This window comes from Lacerta agilis, chromosome 4 (assembly GCF_009819535.1).
Source record: "Lacerta agilis isolate rLacAgi1 chromosome 4, rLacAgi1.pri, whole genome shotgun sequence".
NCBI lineage: Eukaryota > Metazoa > Chordata > Lepidosauria > Squamata > Lacertidae > Lacerta > Lacerta agilis.
In genome coordinates this window covers 11,299,737-11,325,541 of record NC_046315.1, presented here as the reverse complement: position 1 = coordinate 11,325,541, position 25,805 = coordinate 11,299,737, and the positions used below count along the sequence as shown (strand labels likewise).

The window sequence follows — 25,805 nt, the reverse complement described above, 5'->3', positions numbered from 1 at the left end:
TCTCCAAGAGCTGTCATTGATGGCCAAGCTTGAAACGAGTTTTGAACTATATAGGCAATTAAAATGCCCAGGCCCAGAAGAGAAAAGAAGCCCAAGGGGAGCATTGTGCAGGGAGCATTGTCTTTCAAGGAACAGAGAGTGCAATATTCCAAGTCACTGGGCACCACCAAACAGATCTGTGATCTATTGGTTGTGGGTGCTCGGTGCTCCCAGACACTGCAACAATTGTTCTGCTTTTTGCATTTCTTTCTACAAATGTGGCATGCACTTCTGGACTTCTGTTTTGATTCAGGGAAATAAGTCACTGTGGTTTGGTTGGAGGTTTTTGTTTCTCTTGCAAAAGCAGCCCTGAATCGGGAAGTTTGTAATGTTTGACGTTTTATTATGTTTTCTCTATTTTGCTGGAAGCCGCCCAGAGCAGCTGGGGAAACCCAGCCAGATGGGTGGGGTATAAATAAAATAAAATATAGTAACAGTAATACTATGGCAGGTAAGGTAAAGGTAAAGGGACCCCTGACCATTAGGTCTAGTTGTAGACGACTCTGGGGTTGCGGCACTCATCTCTATAGGCCAAGGGAGCCGGCGTTTGTCCGCAGACAGCTTCCAGGTCATGTGGCCAGCATGACTAAGCCGCTTCTGGCGAACCAGAGCAGCGCACGGAAACACCGTTTACCTTCCTGCCAGAGCAGTACCTATTTATCTACTTGCACTTTGATGTGCTTTCGAACTGCTACATTGGCAGCAGGGACCAAGCAACGGGAACTTACCCCATTGCGGGGATTCAAACCGCCAACCTTCTGATCAGCAAGCCCTAGGCTCTGTGGTTTAACCCACAGTGCCACCCGCGTCCCTATGGCGGGTAAACTCCCTGAATTAGGAAAATCCACAGTAGGGCCAACCAAAATGTCACCCTACTGTGGCTTTTTCTTTTTTCGACGGACCAGCTTCTTAAATTAGACGCATTTACATAGCTGACTCAAGACATGTCGCTGTCTGAGATGAGGAAGCAGAGCACCTCCACCGCCATGCCAAATCCTGAAAAACCTGGCTGTTGACTCTAAGGCCATATTTGTACCATACATTTAAAGTGATCGTTATCAGCTATGGTTTAACAACCCACCGTTCCTCCCAAGGAACTCTGGGAATTGTAGCTGTGAGGGAAATTGGTGCCTCCTAACAACTCTCAGTACCCTTATCTACAGCTCCTAAGATTTTGAGGGGGAAGCCATGACTGTTAAAATGGTACAATAGTGCTTCAAATATATGGTGCACATGTCCCAAGTTCAGCAGTAGTGAATGTGATGGGACGAGGGCCAGAGGTTGAGATCAGCAGGATCTCTTTGCCTGAGAGAACACCTCACTCAGACTAACTATAGGACCAGCCTTAGTAAAAGCTGCCTATTCCTGAAATCTCTATTCGTTCTTTTCTCTTTTATTGAGAATTGTCAAACTAGTGCAAAGGTTTTCAATGCGCAATCTGAATTTCAGAATGTCAATTCCTATTATTCTGGGGGACCACTTCTGTGTAACACACTTTCAAACCGCGAGCGAACTTTTCAGCATAATCCTTTTGGGCTGGGTCATTAATCCCATCCGTATTTCCCTTAGGAATTAGAAGCTTCTAACCAGAGGCCCAGATCCCATTTCTCACAGACGTAAGATCTTCTGGGAGTCAGCGTCTGGATTTTGAAAATTATTGTTTACCAAGTGGAGGGATGAGTCAGATTGGCTAATGGCCCTGGTGCGTATGTTCCTGAATCAAGCCAGAGAGGGTATGAAGGGAACAAAATCTTGATAATGCAGACAGTCAAAATGTACCAATTTGGTATTCTGAACTGATCTGGTGAGAAGATGCGTAATATTAAAACTGAGGATTTTATCCACATTCCACCACCAGACCTGAAGCAAGATCTAAATGGATTAGCAGACAGGGATCATTGGGGGGGGGGGGGTTATCCAGTGTAACAAGGGCTACAATGGTAGAATTGTAGAGTTGGAAGGAACCACAAGAGTCATCTAGTCCAACCTCTTGCAATGCAGGAATCATTTGCCCGTGGGGCTTGAACCCACAACCCTAAGATTAAGTTCCATGCTCTACCAACTGAGCTATCCCAGCAGTCAAGCTTCCAGGGTGACTAACTCTGTCTCAGCCTAATCTACCAACCAAGGTTGTTGTAAGGTCAAAATGGGAAGCATGAGGTACGATTCATGAATTCCATGGGGAAAGGATGTCCTTAAGCAGGGATGGGTATCCAGGCACAGATAACATTATTGTGTGGCAGTGATGACAGCAAAGAGGGCCACCATTGCATCCCCAATAGAGCTTTTCTGAGTGGTGCAAGGATCGCCAAAATCTGTCCCAAGTGGAGGTGCTGGAGCCCTCAGAGGCCTGTTGGGACAGGTTTGCAAGGAACTTTGGGAGCAAGGTCACTCACTCTCATTCTGAACTCAATGCCACTATTGGCAAGGATCCTATGGAGATGTCCAGTGCACCACCTAGTCAGATTGTGTAGGATCAAAACAAAATAAAAAATTTCCTTCCAGTAGCACCTTAGAGACCAACTTAAGTTTGTTCTTGGTATGAGCTTTCGTGTGCATGTTTTGACTATGGCAGACCAACATGGCTACCTACCTGTGTAGGATCAGTTTTAGTTATTGAAGTCCGAGGATGCCGATAAGGAGTCCAACTGACCACGTCCATATTTGACTCTTGCCCTTTGTGGTTATTAACATCTACTTGGAGGGGACTGACTGGCTAGGCCCAGGGGTGGTTAATGCATCATTGTGGGAGGGGCATTACCCACTTCCCTGATGGAGACACTTGCTCAATTTCAGTCTAAGTGCTAGTCTAGTTTTGGCACAGAAAAGGCCCGTCACCATAATTAATGACTTCTGTTGGGAGAGGGACATTTGGGAGTATGTCTCTGCCAGCTTTCCTCGATCTCTCAGCAGCATGCGTTGCCATTGGGCCTGGTATCTTGCTGGATCAGGTTGTTGGGTTGGGAGCAGATGCAAAGCGATGCCTACTTGCGATGCCTACTTGCAGGGTTGATCCCATCAAGCATGGTCAATGGCCAGGAATGGTGACAGCTCTAACTCAACAACATCTGGAGGGCTAAGAGTTCCTCACTCCTTGTGTACATTGACTGGCACCTGCTGCCCAGGTTTTCAGGAGCAGGAAAGTGTTGAACCAAAACCTCCGGCTTTGGAGATTCAGTAAGACATTCTTCACTGTTGGGCATGTCCTTGTGGTCATAAGATCCAGCAACTTGCTTAAAAAGAAAGAAAAAGAGAAAGAGAGAGTAATGTTTCTCAGGAAGCTTAGTTCCACATTCTGTCCTCTTTCAACATACACAGGCCAGAATTTAACTTTATGGGAGGTGTGGGTTGGCAACATTTGTATGGACAAATGTTCCCCCACCCCTGCTGTATGTGATGGTGTAATCAGCAAACACACTTTTTTGTGGGGGGGAGGCTGTGATAAGAGGTATCAGCTAATGTAACAGCCTGAGCTTTTGGATTTGCACAAATGCATCAAGCCAAATAGAACCGTGCCTAGTATGTAGAATGTGCAAAGGATAATAAGATCAGAGAGCTGATATCTGGTTATGGCAAATGCTACGTTTCTTCTTAAGATGTCATAGCAGGTGCCTGCTGGGAGAGACGTAATCTCATTTGCAGCACCTCCCGGATGGTTTCCAATTGGCACTGGAAGGAACATCATGATCTGATGCCACCAAGCAGGCAGCAAAGTAGATAGCATGAGTCACAGCAGGTGAGGCCATCGAGAGCAGAACTCAGACAATAGACAGAAACTACACTTTTCATATACAGCGTAGGCTGGGATAAATGAGCTCATGCTATTTAGCTAGGGTACCACAGAGGCAAAGCTAGCAAGAACAGAAAAAACCCTCTTTCAGTCCTTCATCTGCAGTAGAGTGGTAATACTGGCCTACTTTACAGTGTTGTTGTAAGGGACCGCGTGTAGTTTACAGCACTTGGGACCCATGCTAAATAAATGCTGAATATTAAGTCCAAACCATCTCTCCTTCTACCTGCAGGAAAAGCTGGGGGCAAGGCAGAGAAAAGGGCCATACCCAACATCCTCTGCCAACCTGCAAGTTTTGGAACGGATCTCCTATCAGGCCCATCCAGCTTTGCTATGCTGGAATGGGGATTATGGAAGTTGTAGTCCACAGCACACAGAACATACAGAAGGATAAAGGGGGCAAACACCTGCATTGCTTTTGCTTCCCTGGGGGGTGTTAACAGCCACTAAATGACCGGCCGAGCTACTCGTGTTAGATCTTTCGTTAGAAGTGAAGCACAACCTTCCTCCACAATTTATCGCCAACTTTTAATCCTTGCTCCCAGCGATTTAGCATTTCTGTCAGGACCTGTGGCCTCCAGATGTTGCTGGACTACAACTCCCACAATCCCTGCTTATTGGAGGGCCACAGGCCCGCCCCCCAAGTTGATTTATCAGGGTGCTTTGATGTTCCAGTTCCCCTGTGGAGTAACACAACCTGCACAGTTGGGTCTGCAAAGAGGGGGTGCCATCATCTCTCCTCCACTGCTACGGCACCTATATCTTGCCCCTTACGCAAGCAACATTTGTTTGCCTGACGAACGGGTGGTGACGTATTTGGAAGACTGGAGCCTTTACAGCATTTGCCTACTTGTGACTAAGTGTACAAGCCTGCTCCTTTGCTCCGAAACAAACAGCCTGGAGGTGCGGCCGCTTTCCTGCCATCTAAGCAGAAAACATGTTTGGGATCTTCCCGCAACTGGTGCATTTTCGATTCACTGTGCCCGACGTCTCTTTCTCCCCCTACTGGACGAAGAACGGTGCTGATGTCCTATTAACAAGTGCAGATCTAGGTTTCTGCTAAGCAGCTTACGATCCACCGAACAATTAATGAACTTTCCAACGTGACAACCTGGTGGCAGCTCTGAAAAGCAAGTCAGCCGATTTAAGTTTATCTTGACTTCCCAGTCCTGTTTTGCCATTTGCATTGTAAGAAGCTGTTCCTGGGCCTCCATCAAAGCACCGACTGACTGTGGCCTTTTAGGCTGAAAAGACAAAAGATTAGCATGAGTGTAGTTCTAGCAGCCTACGGAGAAAAGAGTTGGTTACACAGTCTTGTTGTAAAAGGTCTCTTCCCAGCTGAGTCATGGCTTTCTAATTTCCTGTACAAGTTGTTAATGCCTGTGTGAGTCACTTAAAAATGTATTAAGAAATGCCGTTTCGACACAGAAGCAAATGCATCTTAGCTCTACAGATAATTGGGTCACGTTTTCCTGATTAACACTTTGCCTGCTCCCATCAACCGACCAACACACACACATGTTCAGTTTTCACCCATCCCCGTTTCCCCGGAAGGTTTTGTCTTTCAACAGCAAATGACCCTAAAGAAAGGGAACAGGCAGTCAAGATTTTTGCCTATGGAGAAACAAAATTGTGAAACAGATGGCACTCCTTTTGAATGGATACGAGTGCAGTTCTTAAAACACAAAGCGCTGCAGGCACGCAGTCCCTAACCCCACCTCCAGGATATATTTACCTACATACACCTGGAATGTACAAGGGACCCCAACTCTGTGCCAAAGCATCTGATATGCACACAGAGAGGCCCAGGACCGCTGCCAGCTTAAAAGGGATCAGGGGGCTGGCAGAGATTTGTTTCCTTTGTTCGAGGCTCAGGAGAGCTGACGACAACACCGGTTTAATAGACAAAATAGCACGATCTGCTGTTAAGGTGCATGCAGGTGCGAAATATTTCACACTGGAATGTTGTTAAGCTAGCAAATGCGGGTCACCATTGCACCTGTAGGAGTGCTGGGAGGATCCTTAGGCACGCAAGCTCTCTACAGGCAATTCCAGTTAAATGCTGTTCTCAACTTGCTTGTGATTACTGAACCCCCCTCACTCCATAAACACCAGAACAGAGGACCCCTTCTTGGTTGGATGGTGACATCTAGCATCGGTCCATTCATGGCCCAATCCAAATGTATCTGACTACAGTATTACACAAACATTCAAGGGCCCATTTAATTTTTGCACAAAAATGGGGCAAAGGAGCAGGAAGAGGGACGCTCGGCCCTTTTCCAGATCCTGCTCATAATCCTCCTGCAGCAGCCTTGGGGGTAGGCAACCTCCTCTCGCACAAACCTATTTAGAACATGTCTTCGAGAGTGGAGAGGGAAAGCATTCCTACAAGCCGGAGCAGAGAAGGCTGGCTCACTAAGCCTGTTAACCAGGCCCGGTCCACTGATGAGGCAGGGTGAGGCACTCACCTCAAGTGGTGGAAGTCCAAAAGAAGGCACCTACCTTGCCTCTGCTGGCAGCCGTTTCCAGCAAGACCTTGTCAAAATCTCATGAGATCTCAAGGAGAGCATGAATCTCATGAGATTTCCCTGGAAACTGCTGCCACTGAGCAGCCCAGGGAAGAGGCATAGCGATGGGGTGGAGACGGCACCTGCTACATCTGCTGTCAACTCTTCAAGGTGCTACAAGATTATCGGGGGGGGGGGGAAGGTTGCTGCAAGAGGCTAACAGGGCTACCGTTCTGGAAAATGCCCATTCGTACTGGTTTTCTATGCATTGTATGGGTCACTTGTTCTTGCCATCTCCTCGTAGGCTTTTTCATTTTCTTGCAAGATTGGCAATGTGGAGCCGTGGTTAGAATGTTGGACTAAGACTTCGGACACCAGAGTTCAAATCCCCTGCTAAGCCAGGAAGTTTGCTGGGACAGCTTGGGTTGTGAGGGAAGAACCACGCAAACCCTTAAGCCCCTCGGAAGAAAGGTGGGATAAAAACGGGGGTAGCAATGTTCAGCTACTTGACTTTGCACTCACACCTGTGATGACAGTCTCTCTGCCTACCATTGGCTCAGTGGTTCCAACACAACTGCCAGCCTTGGGTTGGGAAGAAAACATGAACATCTTGATTTGATGGTCCACAAATACAGGGCCGGCCAAAGGCATTTTGGCACCTCAGGCAAAACACCCAATGCCCACCCATCAGGGAAGGGGTGATTGAAGATCTACATCAAGAACAAGGCTGCTGTAGAGGCCACATTCCCAGCCTTCCTTGCAGGTCAGATCTTCTAACCCTGTGGATGCTGCTGCCTGAGGCAGCTGCCTTTAACATGCCCCATGGGTGGGTCAGCCTTGCAAGACCATCTTACCAAAACCAGACTCCCTCCTCTGCCAGAGCGTAACATGCTTTTTAAAGCCAATCTGTGGCTTATACCCATTTTGTCAGGTAAGACTCCCATCGATCTCTGAACACTGTCCATGCTTGCAAAGGCCGACTGGAATGAAAGACTTCTAAACTAGCTGGAAGGCACCAGGTTAGGAGAGACTGCCATGCACTGAGATCAGCAAGGAGCCGTTGACAGACATTCCAGATTTCCTCAAAAAAAGGTTACTACTGTATCTGCTTCTACGGCACAAGGATGGCATCAGGCTTTCCAGAGGACTGTGGTAAGGAGCATTCAGCATATGGAAAACTGTGGAAAGAAACCATCATTACTTGATAGTTATCCGTGTTTTTCTGCATATTAAAATCAAACCCTTCTAGTATGAAATTAATTGTTGAGCATTAAATTAGCCACCAGGTTAAAATCTATCTTGTGTTGTCAGGGAAAGGGAACCTATTGCCCCCCAGACTCCAGAGGAAAGCCAACTCCCATCAGACCATGCCAGCATGGTCTATCAGCAGGGATGCTGGAAACTGTAGCTGAGTAAAGTCTGCAGGGACAAAGCCTCCGCACTCCTGCTGTGCATAAGAGGCAATGAAGTCTCTCTCTCCAGCAGGGTCAAACCCTTGTGAGCGGATAGGTCAGCAGCAGCACTGAATAGCTCCATTCTAAAAAAAAGCAGCATCAGTGGAATGGATAATGGTAAGCAAAAGTATTGCTTTGGAAACCTGAAGGAGACTGAAAGAAGGTCCATCTGGAAATTAAATTCAACACGTACAGTGGTACCTCGCAAGACGAATGCCTCGCACAACGAAAAACTCGCTAGACAAAAGGTTTTTGCGATTTTTTAGGTTGACTCGCAAGACGAATTTTTCTATGGTCGTGCTTCGCAAGACGAAAATTTCAATGCATTCCTATGGGAATTAAATTTCAATGCATTCCTATGGGAAACCGTGCTTCGCAAGACGAATTTTTCGCAATATGAAACGACTCGTGGAACAAATTAATTTCGTCTTGCGAGGCACCACTGTATTTGGTTCCAAAGGATAAAACAGTAAAAGGTATATGTAAACGTAGCTTACGAAAAGAAATCAGTCATTTGATTAGGTTGTTTATAAGATCTGGCCACAAAAGCCATTTGAATTGTCTAATAAAATAGACCCAAGAAAATAGCAACTGGCCACTTCCTTGTACCTGGTAAACAGACACCTGCATTATCTTTAGGAGCAGGAACCAAGTTCCACTGTGCAACCAACTGGATTTACTTCTACATGAGCTTGTTATGATAAGTGTTTCCGTGCGCTGCTCTGGTTTGCCAGAAGCGGCTTTGTCGTGCTGGCCACATGACCTGGAAGCTGTACGCTGGCTCCCTCGGCCAGTAACACGAGATGAGCGCCGCAACCCCAGTGTCGGACATGACTGGACCTAATGGTCAGGGGTCCCTTTACCTTTAAGCTTGTTATGATCACTGCGTGAGGCTGCAGCTCTTAACTACAACTGGGCTTAAGCGATTCCAAGTTGAGAATGAGTTGAAAATATGAAGTGTGCAAAAAAAAATTCAGTCTCCAGTATGTCAACCCCTCTGAGTTTATATAATCTTGCTGATCCACATACTATGTAGGGGCTTTACACAGTACGGAGAGACCAAAGTGCAACCAGACTCATTTTTTTACCTGGTCCCTGCTGTCTCCTCTTGCAGAAGAAATTTTAAAAGAAGTCCCGTCTATAGGTCACAGACAATTGCTGTGCAATTGGATCAGCAGTTCACACACTCCACTGTGCTCCTTTCCAAGTCAGAGCTTTAGTAATTGAGGCTGGAGGGCCATCTCTCAAAGCTGACGCCACTATTCTGTGTACAGACCTGAACTCGTGGTCTGCAACTTACTGTGGGCTCAAATTGGTGCAGTCTTCAGTTGCCGATTCCTAGCACAACCCTTCCCTCTTTAGATTTTTTTTTTTTTTTTTTGCCTTTCCTCCAAACCCACCCACAGCTGAAATTTACTTTGCAAACTCCTCGGGAGTAAGCATCTGGCTGTTATTTTTTGTCACTTTGCAGCCGACCGATGGGACTATTTATAACAATAGCACCATCCCAAAAATGTCGGAACAAAGTAACTCGGTTGTACAGGACATGCTTTGCATGCCCGAGGGTCTTGCGTTCATCTCTGGCATCTCCATTTCAAAGATCTCGCACTGAAGGGTTTGTAAAATACCCCTTAACCTGAGACCCTGCAGAACAACTAGCAGCCAGAGTAAACAATATATAGATCAAGGTTTGACTCTATAGAAGGCGGCAAAAAGCACCTAATTCGTCTGTAGTAACATTTTAGCCAACATTCAGTGAAACCTTTGTCAGATGCTGCTTTACAGAAACAAGATGCTGGCAGGGCTTTTCAAAATACTTACTGCCTTTACCTATGAATGGATTGCTGCTGTGGTGGAGATTCAATTTGACAGGTCTCAAAAACAGGATGTTCTGACACTCAGAAGAGAACATCCTGAGCCTGATCAGATATTAAAGCCCTCAATAAACATTTTCTTCGGGTGTTACAGATCTACCTGCTGTGAAGGGAAAGGGATTGAGGAGGAATGAATAAGGTTTGAGTGAAGTGTTTGCAGAAGAGCTTTGAAGAAATTACCTCCACACACACACACACACACACACACCCCAACTAGCCATGATAAAATGAATGCACTGTTGCTTCAATTCTTGCTGGGTCATGGGATAAGCAGCACGCTCTCGTCCTTCCAAGAAATTGTCCAGAAACGGCAGATAAAGCCCAGATCTCTAGTATGACTCAATTAAGAGACGAAGAGGCGGCGTAGAAGTCACATTCTCTGCTCTGGCAGCTCCTGAAAGAGAACGCAGAACTGAACATTAAGCACTTTGCATTTCTCATTAATTGCTTACCTTACAAGGGATGGAGAGACTGTGGCCTACTACCACCCATCATCCCTATAGTCCACTCTGGCTGGGGATGATCGGAGCTAGATTCCAGCAACACCTGGTAGGTCACAGGTTTCCCATCATTGCTTTATGTCCTCCCCAGGCCACTCACCTGGAAAGAAACTTTTGAAAGTCTAGGCACTCCACCCTGCCCCCCAACAGAGTCTGCCCATGTGTTGCAGCTAAAAATTCCTAGATAGGCTGACTAGTAATTTTGGTGGGCTTAAGCTCAGTGCACCAACCCAGTGTCAATTCACTACTACACGTTTACTTAGAAGTAAGCCTCATGGTGTCTAAGAGAGCTTTCAGCATAAGGCTGAAACCCTAAGAACACTGATTTAAGAGTAAAGTCCCTTGGGACACAGCAGGGATTACTTTTGAGCAGTGCTTTTTTCCTGAGGGGACACAGGGGTACGCATACCCCTAAACATTCTGTGAATCTAAGTTTGGCCTCATTGAGGGGAAATATTTCAATATGAGTAGGAAAATGAGAGTACCCCTAAACATTTTTATTTTTTAGAAAAAAAGCACTGCTTCTGAGTAAACACACATAAGACTGTGTTGCATTTCTGCTTTTAAGTTTAGAACTAGGGCTACCAACATGGCACCTGCGGGCACCAAGCAAAGGCTTCCACCTGGGCACATGCCCCAGACTTCGTGCTTTCGTTCTTCTTTTTAAGCGAGTCTCCAGGCCTCCTAGAAATAATGTTATAGAGCAAAATGTTCAGCAGCAGGATCAGTGTGTGGTTAAAATCAGTGCTGTTTGCATGGACATAGCCAGAATTCTTGTGGGGGGGGAGAACTTTTGTTAAGGGGGGCAGACCCAATGTGATTGGTCAGTTAGTTAAGCATTCCTTTTGTTTTACTTGATGGGGGGGGGAGTCCCGTCTCCCCCCCCCCCCCGCTACACCCATGGCTGTGTATCTCCACAATTGGGACAGGTAGGACTTCCCACGGAAAGCGAAAAGTTGTTGTGGGTGGCTGGGTACCTAATTTTGCATGTCGCCACACTCCCTGTGGAAACCATTTTGGGTTATCCTCCACTATCCCCTCCCCAATTGCAATAGCAGCTATTTTGTAACTGGTGGCCTCCAACATTAGAAATGGGCCCACTGGTCCAAAAGGAAGACAACCCCTGGTTTAGAATGACCGTAACAAATGCTTATGTGACCAGATCACAAGCCTTACTGGCTCAGCCTGTGTATTAATATAATCTCAAACCCCAAATGTACGATCAGGTGAGACTGCTTGGTGTGAACAAGGAACAGCTAGTCTTTTCTGGTCTGAGGGCCACACTGATGGCCAACCACTTTTCTGAAGGCCAGATGCCAGTGGTGAAAGTGGTCAGTGTACACATGCATGGAGACACACACACACACACACACACAGCACAAACACTAGACACACTCTTACATACGTTATCACACACAAAAGACAGGTGCTGATGCACACACCACCAGCATTTCCAGCCCCCTCCCCAGTGCTCAGCACTTTGGAGGTCTAGATCTGTGAAAAGTTAAATGCTAACTTTCTGATCTCAGCATTGTGGTGCTTAGCGCTAAGATCAGAGATAAAATAGCCCCCTGAATGCTCTTTATAGAGGTCCTCTCTAAAGATAATGCAGAACGCTTCATCTCCCTATAAAGCTGTGGTGGGGTAAGAACATTTCCTGGCGTTAGGAATATAGAAGGAATTAAAAAGTGGTCAAGCAGTGAGTTTTTCTCCTTCCTAAAATATACATGTGTGCAAGAAGCTGATTTTTTACAGACACACATACACACATTTCACAATACTATAGATCGAGGATCCCCAAACTAAGGCCTGGGGGCTGGATGTGGCCCAATCGCCTTCTAAATCCGGCCCGTGGACGGTCCAGGAGTCAGCGTGTTTTTACATGAGTAGAATGTGTCCTTTTATTTAAAATGCATCTCTGGTGTTTTGTGGGGCCTGCCTAGTGTTTTTACATGAGTAGAATGTGTCCTTTTATTTAAAATGCATCTCTGGGTTATTTGTGGGGCATAGGAATGTGTTCATATTTTTTTTCAAAATATAGTCCAGCCCCCCACAAGGTCTGAGGGACAGTGGACTGGCCCCCTGCTGAAAAAGTTTGCTGACCCCTGCTATAGATGGTGAGTTTAACAATCCTTTTTTCCCAGGGAACTCTGGGAATTGTAGTTCTGCAAAGCAAAGCAGTGGCCTTAATGTAGATTTTGTAGTTCCACAGCAGCGATAGGAAAGCTGCTGGACTCAAACTCTCTGATGGATACACAGAACATGGTTAACACCAAAACTGGTAAGAGAACACAGCAGCTAAATGCTTCTGAAGAGGCCCCTGTATTCATCTTCTGTTCAACAGCCCAGTCCTTCTGGTCTTTCTTCTAGAGACAAACACCCACTCGCCCCGGGTAGCATGGCTGTTGATGAGGAATGATGGGAACTGAAGCCCAGCAAGATCTGCAGGGCCAAACATTCCCCATTCCTGCTCTGGAAGAAGTATTCACCAAACAAAAGGGAACTAGTTTAACATCCACACATTTGAGCTCTTTGATATCCGTCAATGATGCTCCATTGACCAAGAGTCATCTATTTCCTGCAACACAAGAATATCTTCGGGGCTTGATGGTTAAAGATGTGATTCTGCTGAATGCAAAACAAGGATGACCCTTCTCATTAATTTGTCCTTATACTTTCAGCTACTGCCCTGTTGTGATATCTGTTTTCACTAGGCTTTTATAATGCTTTGTAAATAAACTTTTTAGCCACCTGGAATGTTCGTTGTACAACAAACAAACAGACAGGATACTAGCATAATACAGTGGTACCTCTACTTACGAACGCGATCCGTTTCGGGGTGCCGTTTGCATCCTGAAAAGTCCGTAAGTAGAGCGCCGCTACTGCGTGAAGCACGCAGATTGCTTCTGCGCATGTGGCAAACCCGGAAGTAAACACTTCTGGGTTTGCCGTGTTCATAACCTGAAAAGCCGCAACATGAAGCAAACGTAACACGAGGTATGACCGTAGTATATGTAGCAGATTAAAACAGGAACGTTGAAACCTCACTATTTTAGGACTATGCAACCACAACCACTTGCAAACTAGTTCAATGGAGCTCCATTCTATTGCTCTGAAAGTCCAACACAATCTAAACTATCATAGGTATGATTTATTTGTTACAGGGATTTCTACCTCACATTTCAAATAAGATCCCAGAGATCTTGTCAAGAAGGAGAAAATTACTGTATTTTTCCATGTATAAGACTAGGTTCCCCCCCCCTAAAAATAAGGTCCAAAATTTGGGGGCGTCTTATACACAGATAGATCTTTCCCCATTTTCTTAAGCCAGAGTCCCCAGAAATAGGGGGCGTCTTATACTGTACATGGGGGGAAGTCTTATAGACGGAAAAATACGGTATTTTTAAAGCTGCAGTCCCACTTATTTCCAAGTAAGCCCCACTGAACTCAGTGGGACCTTTTGAGTAAAGATGTACAGAGTTGCACTGTTAAGGTATATCTTGAGTAGACCAAACAATGCTTGGAAACAAGGGACATCAGCAGTGGGGGTGGGGCGGGGGAATTCCAAAGTTTAAAACTATTATAACTCTGCTGTCTTTCATCAACTTTGTTGGGGAATTTGTCTAGATTAGGAAGCTGCCTCACCCTGAACTGCAATATTGGTCCTTCTAGCTCAGCGCTGTCTACACTGACTGGCAGCAGATCCCCCGGGGATTCAACCTGGGGACTCCCTGCATGCAAGTAAGTGTTCGACCACTTTGCTGTAATATTACAGCCGCAATCTGGACAGATTCTCCATGCCAGTCCTGAGCCAGGAAATAATGGGATTTATTTCCTGGCTCAGGACTTGCGCTCTGCACTAGTGCCGCAGCAAACGATTGTTTCGGTGTTTAAACTGCCATTAGGGGAACCCGTCCCGAGAGATAGGCGCCCGGGAACCGAACGCGGGGCTTCCGGAGACGCCCGCAACGAGCGCTCTAACCTCTGCGCCACCCGCGGCAAGCGCGGAACGCTACGGTCTGGAGACACCTATGAAGGGGCGGGGAAGGCGCAGCCGCGCTCCCGTAGGGGGTTCCCACGGCAACACGCCACCCCGCCCCCCAGCGCGCGCCTCCGCCCGTCACTTATCACGAAGGGAAGGGGAGAGGTGCCAGAGAGAGAGAGAGAGAGAGAATAGCCAAACGCACCCGAGGACTTTTGACCTCCTCGCGCCCACCGTCGCTTCCCCCCCCCCCCTCAGGTTGCAAAGCTCTCCTCAACCGCTCCGGTTCGCTTTATTCCCACCCCCCCCCAATCGCTCCCCCACCCCCACCCCTTCTCTCCCACCGCACCGCTACTTTAAACCCGGCTTCCTTAGGGCCGCTCCTCCTCTCCGCAGGACGCCCGTCGAGAACTGCACTGCCACCGCCGCCGTCATCACCGCCGCCAATATGGCCGCTCTGAGGGAGCGAGCGGGCTCGGCTCCCGAAGCCTTAAGGCCCTCCCTCTCCCCCCGCAGCTCCTTTCTGAGGCCGCGCCGCGCGGGGCTTCACGGGAGTTGTAGTGCCAAGGACGACCAGACGCGCCTGTAGTGCCTCGGGGCGGAACCGCGCCACGGGACTACGTTTCCCAGGGACCCAAGTGACGCCTGCCCGGAAGGGCCAATGGGAAGGCTTTGTCTTCCCTTTTCCCCGCCCCCCTCCGCCTCCGCCCCCTCCCGAGCCACAGAAGGATGATGTAATTGCAAAGCGGCTTGAAGGGCGGGGCGGTCCTTCTGCGCTGCAATTCATTGTGCCAGACCCAGATCGGTGTGCAGCCTCCTCCTCCCTCCCCTCCTCCGCCTGCTGTTGCTGCTTCCAGCAACCAGGGCAGCAGCACCACCAGCACCAGTGACTGAATCCCAAGCAAAAGGGGGCGGGAGTGGGTGGCTTGGTTGGTTGGGGAGGAAGCGGCGCGCACACACGACCTTCTACAGTTTGCATCCCAAGGGAACTGCTTCGCAAGCTTTTCCCCGCTCATGTCTAATTAAGTGACTTGGTTTCCAACCTGGCCTCTTGGCTTATGTTCTTTGTAAAGGGCAGGGAGCAGCCGTCCCAAACCAGGTGAGTTGCGCGATGCTTTTATTTTATTTTATTTAAAGCATTATTTTCCCTTCTTCATATATATCAGCTTGCTAGTCTGCCTAAAATCGGGAACGTGTTGTGCATTGGCGGCGGCGTGGGGAGGAGGGGGGAAACACGCTTTGTCTCTTGGTTTCTCTCCCCTCCCTGCTGTTTGGATGCAACATCGCCCAAAGCAAAGTGATAATGATAATGAGCCGCCTCTTAACTCTGAAGATTATTGATGAGCCCCAGCAACAAAGCCTTGGAGTTGTCTGCAGACCTGGTGTTTTCCCCCATCCTCCTCCTCCTGTCTTTTTTTTTCTTTTTGGGAAAGGAAAGGTTACATGTGCAGAATCCCTACAGGAGAAGGGCTTGCTTGCTGAATGCTTATCAGACAGTGTTTCTCTGCCTGCCTCTCTCCTCTTTCTTCCCCTTTCCAGATGTTGGGGTGTGAGTGTCTGGGACGGTTGAAGCACCTAATTGTGGCATTGACTGAACATAGCCGGGTGTGTTCGTGTTTTGGGGGGCTGCGGTGGAGAGTCTTTGGCACGTTGAACAATTACTGGGTGCGAAAGAGATGATTTAATGCAAGCTTCGAAGAGTTGAGTCAGCTCCTTCCCCATCACTCTTTCTGCCTCCTTTTTTGCAAGATCAGTGGATGATATAAATGTGTGTGTGTGTTTAAATGTCAGAAATGTTTACTATTGAAAATGGCTCTCGTCTTTTTTTTATTTAAAGAAAAATGACATAAGCAATAGTCATAGGGGTAGGCGAGTGGTGTTTAAGATAGAGATAAAACAATAGCCCTCCAGGAACCCCACGCCCTGGGTACATTTACTCAGAAGTAAGCTCCAAAGAGTTTGGTGGGCTGCAGTCCTAAGCACCCTTGGACTTAGTGGGATTTACTTCTGAGTAAAGGACATAGGATCACACTGTAATTTCCTATAGGGAGGGTGCAGTCCTACTCTCACTTGGAAGTTGATCCTGTTGAATAAAATGGGACTTGCTTCCACCAAGCATATTTGAAAAGATTTTTCTATAAGACATACCTTTGCATGCATGTATGGTAAGGCTGAGATCCTAAGCGTGCTTACTAGGAAGGAAGTTTAATTCAGCTTGGTGGGACTTGTTTCTGAGGAAGACTGCATCCTATCCCGCTACATAGCCAGTATGTTGCAATGAGTATTCCCACCTCCTGTTTTTCCTTTTCTTTCCAATGGTTGCTAACAGGCTTGGAATCTCTCTCTCTCTCTCTCTCTATCTATCTCTATTTCTCTCTCTCTCTCTGTGTGTGTGTTTTCAACTCTGTAAAAACTTTGGCCACACACTAACGACAAATTCCAAATGACCATATGCAAGCCATAAATTGTCAGGGAAGCGGCTGTACTGGTCCAGTTTTATTCTCTTGGCAACCAGAATCAGTCACTCACTGTTCTTAGTGCTGCCAAGATGCTCAGAGAGATGGAAGGCCCTGGGAATGTCAGGATAAACGCCTGATTGGCGAGGAGAAAAGCAAACATTGACACAGCAAGGACTTGGGCTGTTCTGCTCTTTCTCCTGGGATGACTGGCGTCTTAAAATAGTCTGAAAGATTCCTATTGGTCCTCTTCATATTTTTCAGGAACCATCCTCAGTTTTGCAAAGGTGGGTCTATGTAGCCCAAGCCTCTGAATGTCAACTTGGAAGTAAGCATCACTGAGTTCAGCAAGTTTGCATAGCTTGCAGCTGTGTTTCAGATGCTTGGGCACCCTGATGAATAAAGTGCACTTTTGTCAAAAGCCATACAGTTGAAATACAGTACTTGCGTTTCTGATAAGGCTGAATTTTAGTGAGGGGTCATCATTGCTCTCTCCCCCACTGCCAAATATTAATTGTGTGGACTGTGTGGGAATCTGCAAAACTAAATGTGACAGCTTTTTCTCTTGTGGATTGAGAATCCAGTGTGTGGAGAAGAGATTAGAAGAGGCAAATCACCTTCCCCCCCCCCCCCCAACATGAAGTTGTGTGTGGGTAAGGGAGAATGAGTTAGGTCTGCTCAGCCTAGCAGTTTAGCGTATGACAAATCAGTGTTTTGGTCTCTCATAGCTGTCAACCCTCCCTGCTGTTCCCCACTGCTATATACATAGCTGTCAACCCTCCTTGCTGTTTCCCAATGCTATAATAAGGGAATTTCCTGAAAAAAAGGGAAAGGTTGACAGCTATGGCCCTACTGCATTATAGGGATTGTAAGGGTTTATTATTCTAACTTGCAAGAACTCCTGACTGCACATTCTGTGCTACCATTGGCAGAAATATGCTGCGCCGCAGGCGGATAAATGCTCCATGCACAGGGAAGGAGCTTCAAAAACATTGCGTTCCCTGCATACAGTGTTGTTCCTTAGGGAAGGGATTTTCTGCAGCCTGCATGCAGGGTGAGTAGCACCTCTATCGGCCTCATCACCTGTTGTTCCAGTGCAATCCGAAGGGGCTTGTTTCCAAATAAATGTGCTTCGGATTGAGACCTCAGTGCATTTGAGATGCGCTGGCTGCAATGGGATTCTGCAGAACTGGCTCCAGGTTTCAGGGAGCTCTTGGCATAGTGCCCTCTGGTGGAACGCCTCATGTGTCATTAGCTTCCCCCTCACCTGGAGAGCCTCCCTGGCAGGGGTGGGCAGCCATAGCAATTTCGGCTGCTGCTTTTGAATTTCCCCAATGCTCCTGATGCAGCATCAGTCATGGGCAGTGTGGGAAATTAAAATAGCAGCTCCCCACATCCAGCTGCCCAGCTGGGATCAAAGGCATCCTGCTGGGGTGCTGGGGCACTAGGAGCTGCCCAGGATGCTGCATCTTGTCACTGGCTCTGGAGCCCTTATCCTAACTTGAGCTCTCACACCTTATTTGGGAGCAATGATAGGGGTTTGGGGATTATATGTTGCCAGAGTATATGTTTCTTATGCAAACATATACTCTGGCAGCATAAAATCTCAAATAAACCAAAGGATTGCTCCCAAATAAGGGTAGCTCAGCATGAGACTTTTAATCTCAGGGTTGTGGCTTTGAGCCTTACGTTGGGTGAAAGATTCCTGCAGTGCAGGGGGTTGGACTAGATGACCCCCAGGGTCCCTTCCAATTCTGCAGTACTGTGGTTCTGTGGTTTAAGTGTATTCTGGACTGTGGTTGGAAGCAAGCTCTTTGACAAGCAGCAGGACTTTCTATTCAGTGCCCCACCCCCAATAGCTACTGGGTTTACAATGCTTTTGGGGAGGGTGTTATGGGATTTGGCTAAAGAGTCAGGCAGTTGGGCTTATGGGTTTTATTAAGAGACCCCTCCCCCCATCGCCTATAATTAATGCAATTGATGAAAGCATTATGTGGAAGAACAGTGGGATCCCAAGTTAAATCCCACTGATTTCAGCAGCCTGTCCAAGTAAAAGCATACAGAGGAGAAAAACTGGTGTGTGTGTGTGTGAGAGAGAGAGAGACAGAGTGTGAGTGTGAGTGTGATCTGTCTTAAGTGGTTTGTGGATTATAGGCCTGGCGTCATTGTGTTGGTTCCTGTACAGAGTTCCTTCCCTGGAAGGGAACGGCTCGAATTGAATCCATATGGCCGGCTAGCTGCCTCTCCTCCGCCGCTACTGCATAGATTTGTTCCTGCGCTTCCCTTGTGTAACTGACACTGTTTTGTCCTCTGGCAAACTTTCATTGGAATCGCATTGCCCTGCGTGACATGAGTTCGGGATGAACAATGAACCCCCCTGTTCCTTGAGATCAACGCGTTTGTAAACACTGACACAATGGCCACAAAAGCCAATATTGCAGCACATCCTATTTGATATCATTTTCTTTAATCTTGCGTGTGCAATTCCCTTCCCGAGGGATTGACATTCCTCAGCTCAACTGCCTTGCATTTATATTTTATCTGATCTCTTTTCCTTCCTTTCTTATTGTTGTCAAAGGAGAGCAACAATGCAGCAACAGCCCAGGTCCCTTCTGCTTGCCATAGATTTCTTTATTTCTTTTGTGCCTGGAATTGCTTATTTTATTTTACCCTCCACATCATCTGCACCCCCACCCCTTTTTCTTGGCAAGTTGGGGGTACAGAAATACGCAGTTTCCTGCGCTGGCTATAAAAGCAGAGGTTTTTCTAGGAGCGATTTGCCTTGGCCCAGAAGGACGGAGCTTTGAAAGTTCAGCCTGATAAGTTTGTGCTGGGGGCTTCCTTGGTGAACTGGTGATATGTGAGCTATGAGAAAACTATGCAAGGACTTTAGGAAAAAGGGCGTGTTGGAGTCTCCAATCCAAACATAGCGCTTTTGGAGCATATGTTGTTCATATAGTTGTTAAAGTCATTTGTGTTATTGTGGGCTTGTTCATTGTTCATGTTGTTTTGTTTTTATTTAAAAAATGCCTTACTAACCATTGTTCCTAACATTTGGGATGGGTGGGTAACGATGCCATTATCCAAAATACAAATTATAAACAATGACAACAACAACAACTCTTTATAGTTTCAGTTCTGTGCACACTTAATTGGGGCAAATCGCTTTGTGGGGCTTTACTCTTAAGTTAAGCCCCAACAAGTTCAATGTGATTTACCCCAAGTACAGTATAAGCATGCAAACTTAATTTTAATAATGGTGTTGTCACCCACCCACCGTAACACTTTCCTGAGCTTTGCAGTCTAGTCCAATGCCTGTTTGTTCCAAACGCCATTGGACTGGACTGCAAAGTTAAGGAAAGCGCTGTGTTGCTGTAGTGCTTTATTCCGAGTGGAAAATCCACCCACTTAAGAGTCTGTAGAGAAGAAGAGCCTGTGCGGAAATAAGCTTTTGCAAGTGCAGCTGCCGTGGAGATACTTCTGGATGCTCATTTGGGCCCCATTGAATGGCACTTTGGGGTGTAGATGTGCTTCTCCATCTGGGCCTGCTGTTTATTGCAAGCTCATAGAGCTTGGTCAGAGACATGGGATTGCTGGTGGTCTCCTTTATCTTAGGGCCATCTCAGTGATTTCAACTGGACAGCAGCTTTGCAGAATGGACTCTTTCCAAGCTGCTTCAGAAGTCAGTTGAGCTGACCCACTGGGATTCAAACTAGCATGCCCACCCTGACATCTCAAAGGCCAGACTCAGATAGCCTGATTCAATTATTTGTGGATCAGCCTATTAGTCTTTTATTTCCTACCACTAAATAATTAGTATGGCAGTAATTCTTCTTTTTGGAGAGCCTTTAAAGCATTTGAGCAAAATGCAACATATGTTATGAAGGACGGGGGGTGAGAGCCTTTGCATTTCCCCCCAAGTGTCCCTATTTTCCCAGGACAGACCCGGATTTACAGAAGCTGTCCCAGTTTCTGATTTGATTCCGAAAGGTCCCGCTTTTCCTTAGAACGTTCCTATTTTTGTCAAAGAAATGTTGGAGGGTATGGTGTTAGACAATCACCAAGCTAAGGAGATAAGTAATTATACATACAACCCTTAGAAGACATCTATATAGGAAAGTTTTTTTTAATGTTTAGTGTTTTATTGTTTTTATACGTGTTGGAAACCGCCCAGATTGGCTGGGGCAACCCAATCAGATGGGCGGGGTATGAATATTATTATTATGATGATGAAAAAAGGACGTCCCTATGTTCATCAAAGAAATGTTGGAGGGTATGTAACTATATCCAGCAAAAAATACATGCAAGTCATAGAGGAAGTATGTTTATAGTTTGCGTTTAAAAGATATCCCAGACACTGAGTTGCCTAGGCATCTTTACTTTTTATTTTTCTTCTTCCCTGCACAGCACCAGCATATTGATTTTTGGTCTTGAGACTGGGGAATAAAAGGTTTTATTTTTTTAAAAAAATCCGTTCTTATCATCTTATGTGCAAAATAAGATGGCTAGCCCTGATTAAAAAGCAGCCAGGAGATCCAGGACGGAATTCACTTTCAGTGAAACTAGAATGTTTGTGACATGGAACTGTTTCGCCAGCCAGGTCTAGACCGGGGAGGCCCTTTCCCATACAGCTGCCTGCGGGATTGGTGGAACATAGGTAGCAATCAGACCATTGGTCCATCTAGATTGGTCCATCTAGATTAGTATTGTCTACAGCGCTAACTTTCAGCAGCTCTCCAGAATTTCAGGCAGGGATCTCTTCCAGCTTGTCCCTGGAGATGCTGGGGACTGAATCTGGGGGCTTTCTGCATGCAATGTAGATGTTCTACCGCTGAACTACATCTGTTCCCTGGCAGTTCTAAGGCTTGCTTCATCATATGAGATGATTGTTGGGTGGGATGGAAGCTGTATGTTGATCTATATCATAGAATTGGGACATATCATCTAGTCCAACCCCCTGCAATGCAGGAATATGCAATTGTCCCATACAGGGATTGAACTTGCAACCTTGGCATTATCAGCACCATGCTCTTACCAACTCATCTATCCAGGCTGATATAAGGCTGATATAAGCCCCCTGCACGTGAAGCCAGAGATTCTAGCCTTGTAGGTTTCTGTACCTGACTAACACATCAACTACTCACACTGTAAGCAAATTAACAGACAAGCAGTTTGGAAATAAATGTGGGAATTAGCAGCACCCTGGAGGATTCTGCGGTGGCCTTTCTTGATGAATAAGGAGTCTTCTTTGTTGTGCTGCCTCCTTTCAGTGTGATGATTTAAATGGCGAAACAATCCCTTTGCAGTAACTGTACCTTGTTGACAATCCTATGTAATTTTAACTGAAACAGGGGTTGCGGACTGCCTGTTTTGTTCAAGTGGCATAACGGAAAAGTTAAGCTATATGTAAGGTCTAATTTTGTCACTCACTGCCAGCACTGGGTTGTAGGCTACAGCAGCAGGAACTAACACGAGCGCCTGCTGGATTTTGGGGTGAGGGGGCTGGCATTGGAGCTGTTGGCCTGAGGTTCATGCAGAACATTCATGGTTTGGGGTCTAAGATGCAGTGTCCTGAAGTGAGCAGGAGGCAGCTGCATGGAGATGGTCAGCCAGACAGGCATGGCTTAAAATAGGCCATTGGCACAGGCAACACCGCAGCCGTGACCTGGGAGTATTTATGGCTCAGCTAGGTTAGAGAAGGCCGTAGGCTGTCTGGTGAGGACCTGAGTAGGATAGTTCCACCTCTATTTATTCACTTGTCTGAGAAAACATTTGGTCTGCTTAATATTAGGAGGGAAAGACTCTAAGCAGTGCACATATAAACTATAGAAATAGCATAAAATCATTAAAAACGTCAGGAGAATATTGGAAATGCAGAGGTACAGAATCCAGGGGATCAGGGAAGTCTAAGCACAGTCATGTTTTCAAGAGGAGATAAGTAGTCTTCAAGAACTTGCTGTAAGGAATGCCCAAATGCAGTCCATACACAACCTGCTTCAAATCCTATTGCTAGTCGTAAGGGCCGTATTGATCTCCAGGCTTGGGTAGTTTAAGGTGTGTGCAATCTGTCCTTGATATACCCACCTAAGCATTTCAGCCTCCAGAAGTTGTCAAGCTACGATTCCCATCAGCCCCTGCAAGCATGGCCGGTGGCTTGGGATGATGGGAGTCCAGCAACATCTGGAGGACCAAAGCTTCCCCACACTTGTCCTGAAAAGACCTGGGGCTTTAGAGGTCAGTCAGCAGTGTTGGCCGCCAGTTTGTTTCTGAAGATGCCAACAGTTTTGCTCCTACACGGCAGACACCGTTTGAGCTGATTGGTGAACTGTGTTTAAAGGCACTTCCAGGCGAAGCACTGTAATTGGATGTAGCAAGTTTGTGAGTCATTGATGGAATTTGCCTCAAATGGGAGAGAAATGGTGTGTGTGTGTGTGTGTGTGTGAGGGAGGGTGATGTGTATGAGGGGAGTGTTGGTTGGGCAAAGGGGTAGGTGGGGCCAGCGAGCGGAGCCCTTAGTGTGGGGTATGCATGTAAAATCTTGGTGCAGTGGTTAACCACTGCTTCTTTCAAGGGGTCTTTAAATATGATGATCTTTTATGATTAGTTGCGTTCAGTACCTTGGGAAATCATCTGAAGCAGAGAACAAAGGACAAAGTACTTGCAGAGCGCCATATATTTTGCATTAGCTTAGGAAAGGGTGACCATTTTTTCCTCTCATCCTTCTCAACAGTTCATGAAATTTCATCCTGCAGTAAATAAGCTGTTCAGTTAGTGGCACAACTTTAGTTTTATTTGTAGCAACGCCTGCAGTTCTAATAGCTGAGCTTTTTGCCTTAACTCTTTCTTTAGAGATCATTTCTCCCTAACAAGCTTGGGGTTATTAACCAACTGAGCTATCCCTGGTCATTCAAAATAGGAAAGGTCTTTCTGGTAGTTCTCCCATCCTGTGGGTCAGGGTCAGGGTAGGGAACCTGCAACCCATGGGCCAGATCTGGCCTATCAAGGTGTTTGGAATGGCCTACCAGCCCCCTTGCAGTTGTGCCTCTTCCTTACCTTGCAAAGAGACCTCCTTTTCCTCTTGTGCACTGGCATCGCGGACAGATTGACATGCTCTGGAAACAGAAAGGGCAAGGATGGTAAGCAAGAGGAAGAAGAGGAGATTTTGCAAGGTTAGAATGGAAGAGGTGGTTCCCTGAAATTTACACCCATTGGTTCCACTCCTACCCCCTGGAGCAACAATGCAAATCTGCCTCATCTTCTATGTGGAATCCTTTTAGGTATTTTGGAGGTAGCTATCTCTCCTCTCCTTTGTCTTCTCTTCTCCATGCTAAATATACTCTTTCAGCTGTGCTTTGTAGGACTTGGTTTGCAGACCTCTTACCATTCTGGTATCCCTCCTTTGAACACACTCCAGTTTGTCAATGTCCTCCTAAAAATGTGGAATCTAGAACTGGACACAGAACCCAGAGTGTTTCAGGATAGGAACTGTAGTTTGTGAAATGACCACTGGTTTGCCAGTGTTTGAAATTAGCCAGGCGCTAGGTGCGTTGTGCACCCTCTGGAGATGAATGCCTGGGGATCACTGGATCTTGACTGTTTTCACACACTAATACCACATCCTGTAGAATTCTATGAGTTATATTTTACCAGCACAATCGGAATGAATTTCAGGAACCAAAAAGCTTTTTCTGTACTTTCTGAGCAGGAGCAGTCACCATTAAGAAAAAGAGGCTGGAATAGGCCAATATATATGCGGACTGTCCCTGTATCAAGTGACATTTCTTTTTTAAGTTCCCAAAGTTCTTAACCTAGCTCATGGTTGTCATCCGAACTAGCCGACTGTTCTTAACTGATAATCACATTCGGTCCATCATTGCAATTAAGTCTGCAACAGGGAAATGCATGTATTGGGTCCTCCTGATGGCATTTGGGATTGAATTCATTTTCTTCTCCTTCCGCCATGCTGTTCCTGTGGCCTCCCTGCTTCTTCTTCTTTTTAAATAATCTTTTTAAGGATCCCAAACTTTTTGTGCTGCTTGCAGTCAGCAATTGCGACCACGCTTCAACAGAGCAAATCTGTTGAGAAAGGCTGTGCTGTTTATACATGGTTACCCCCGCTGTGCTTTTTCAGACAGAACAGGTGAGGGAGGTCACACTTTTAACAGTTGTGGTTCCTTGTCATGAATTGTTTGAGTGCCCTGTAAAACCATTGGGTTTGTGTGTTTTTTTGGCAGCAGAACCAGGAGGCTTATGTGGTCGGCCTAACTGCACCTCTGTTACATACAGCAGAGCTGCAGCTGGGCACCTTATCAAGTGGAAGACCTGGTCTTGTTTACTTTTTGTTTTTGGCACATCCACTATCTGTCAGTGAAAACTGGCTCCAAGTTATGGTACATCAACTTGCCTATTACTTACAGGCCAGGAAATAGCAGACATGCCCCCAGGGAGCCGTCTCGCACCCATCAGACCCAATCCACTTCCTAATGAACTAGCCATCTGATAAGTGTCCATCTAAATGGATGTCATTAAGAAACTTCCCTCTGCTGATAGAACCATTTGCCTTGAATCATTAACAACTCTTACCATCCCCATTGGCTGGGTCCAGATCAGCTGGTGATGTGGAAACCCCAGTTAAAAAGCAAAGGAAGCCAGATTGGCCTGAAAGAAAAATGACACTACAGTGGACGCTCACGTTCGCAACCCGCAGCGTTCGCAACTTGCAGTGCTGCTCCTGCGCATGTGCGGGTCAAGATTCGCTGCTTCTGCGTGAAGCACGATTTAGTGCTTCTGTGCATGCACGAGCACCGAAACCCAGAAAACCCGTTCCGGTACTTCCAGGTTTGGCGTGAGCGCAACCCGAAAAATCATAACCCACTGCGTTTGCAACATGAGGTATGACTCTCTCTCTCTCTCTCTCTCTGTGTGTATCTATCTCTATATCTCCATATTATTGGAACTCTTTGTCAGGCTAGGTTGTTTCGCCAGGCAACCGGGGGGGGGGGGGAGAGTGGCAGAAATAATTGGGATTCCACATGTGTCTCATCCTGCACATTTCTTCTCTCCCCCTAAACCCATCCTGCCAATGGAAGTTGACAGCTCTCAATTTTGATGCGCGAGGCAGCCAGCTGGGAGAGGCCTGGCGTGCGCCGGGCTGCCTGGTTCTGGCGGGGTCCGGAGAAGCAGCTTTCCGGCTGGATCTTTGA

At 46.6% G+C, this 25,805-nt stretch overlaps 1 protein-coding gene across 1 annotated transcript in view; it reads left to right on the top strand.

Annotated features, from left to right (window-relative positions):
* The first annotated feature begins 14,865 nt into the window (after positions 1-14,865).
* The window catches only part of RAB30 (RAB30, member RAS oncogene family), a 38,020-nt gene continuing 27,080 nt past the window's right edge, over positions 14,866-25,805 (top strand). Inside the window, exon 1 of the mRNA XM_033146035.1 lies at positions 14,866-15,245. The gene's annotated coding sequence lies outside the window, so the exon portion shown is untranslated. The remainder of the gene's footprint in view (positions 15,246-25,805) is intronic.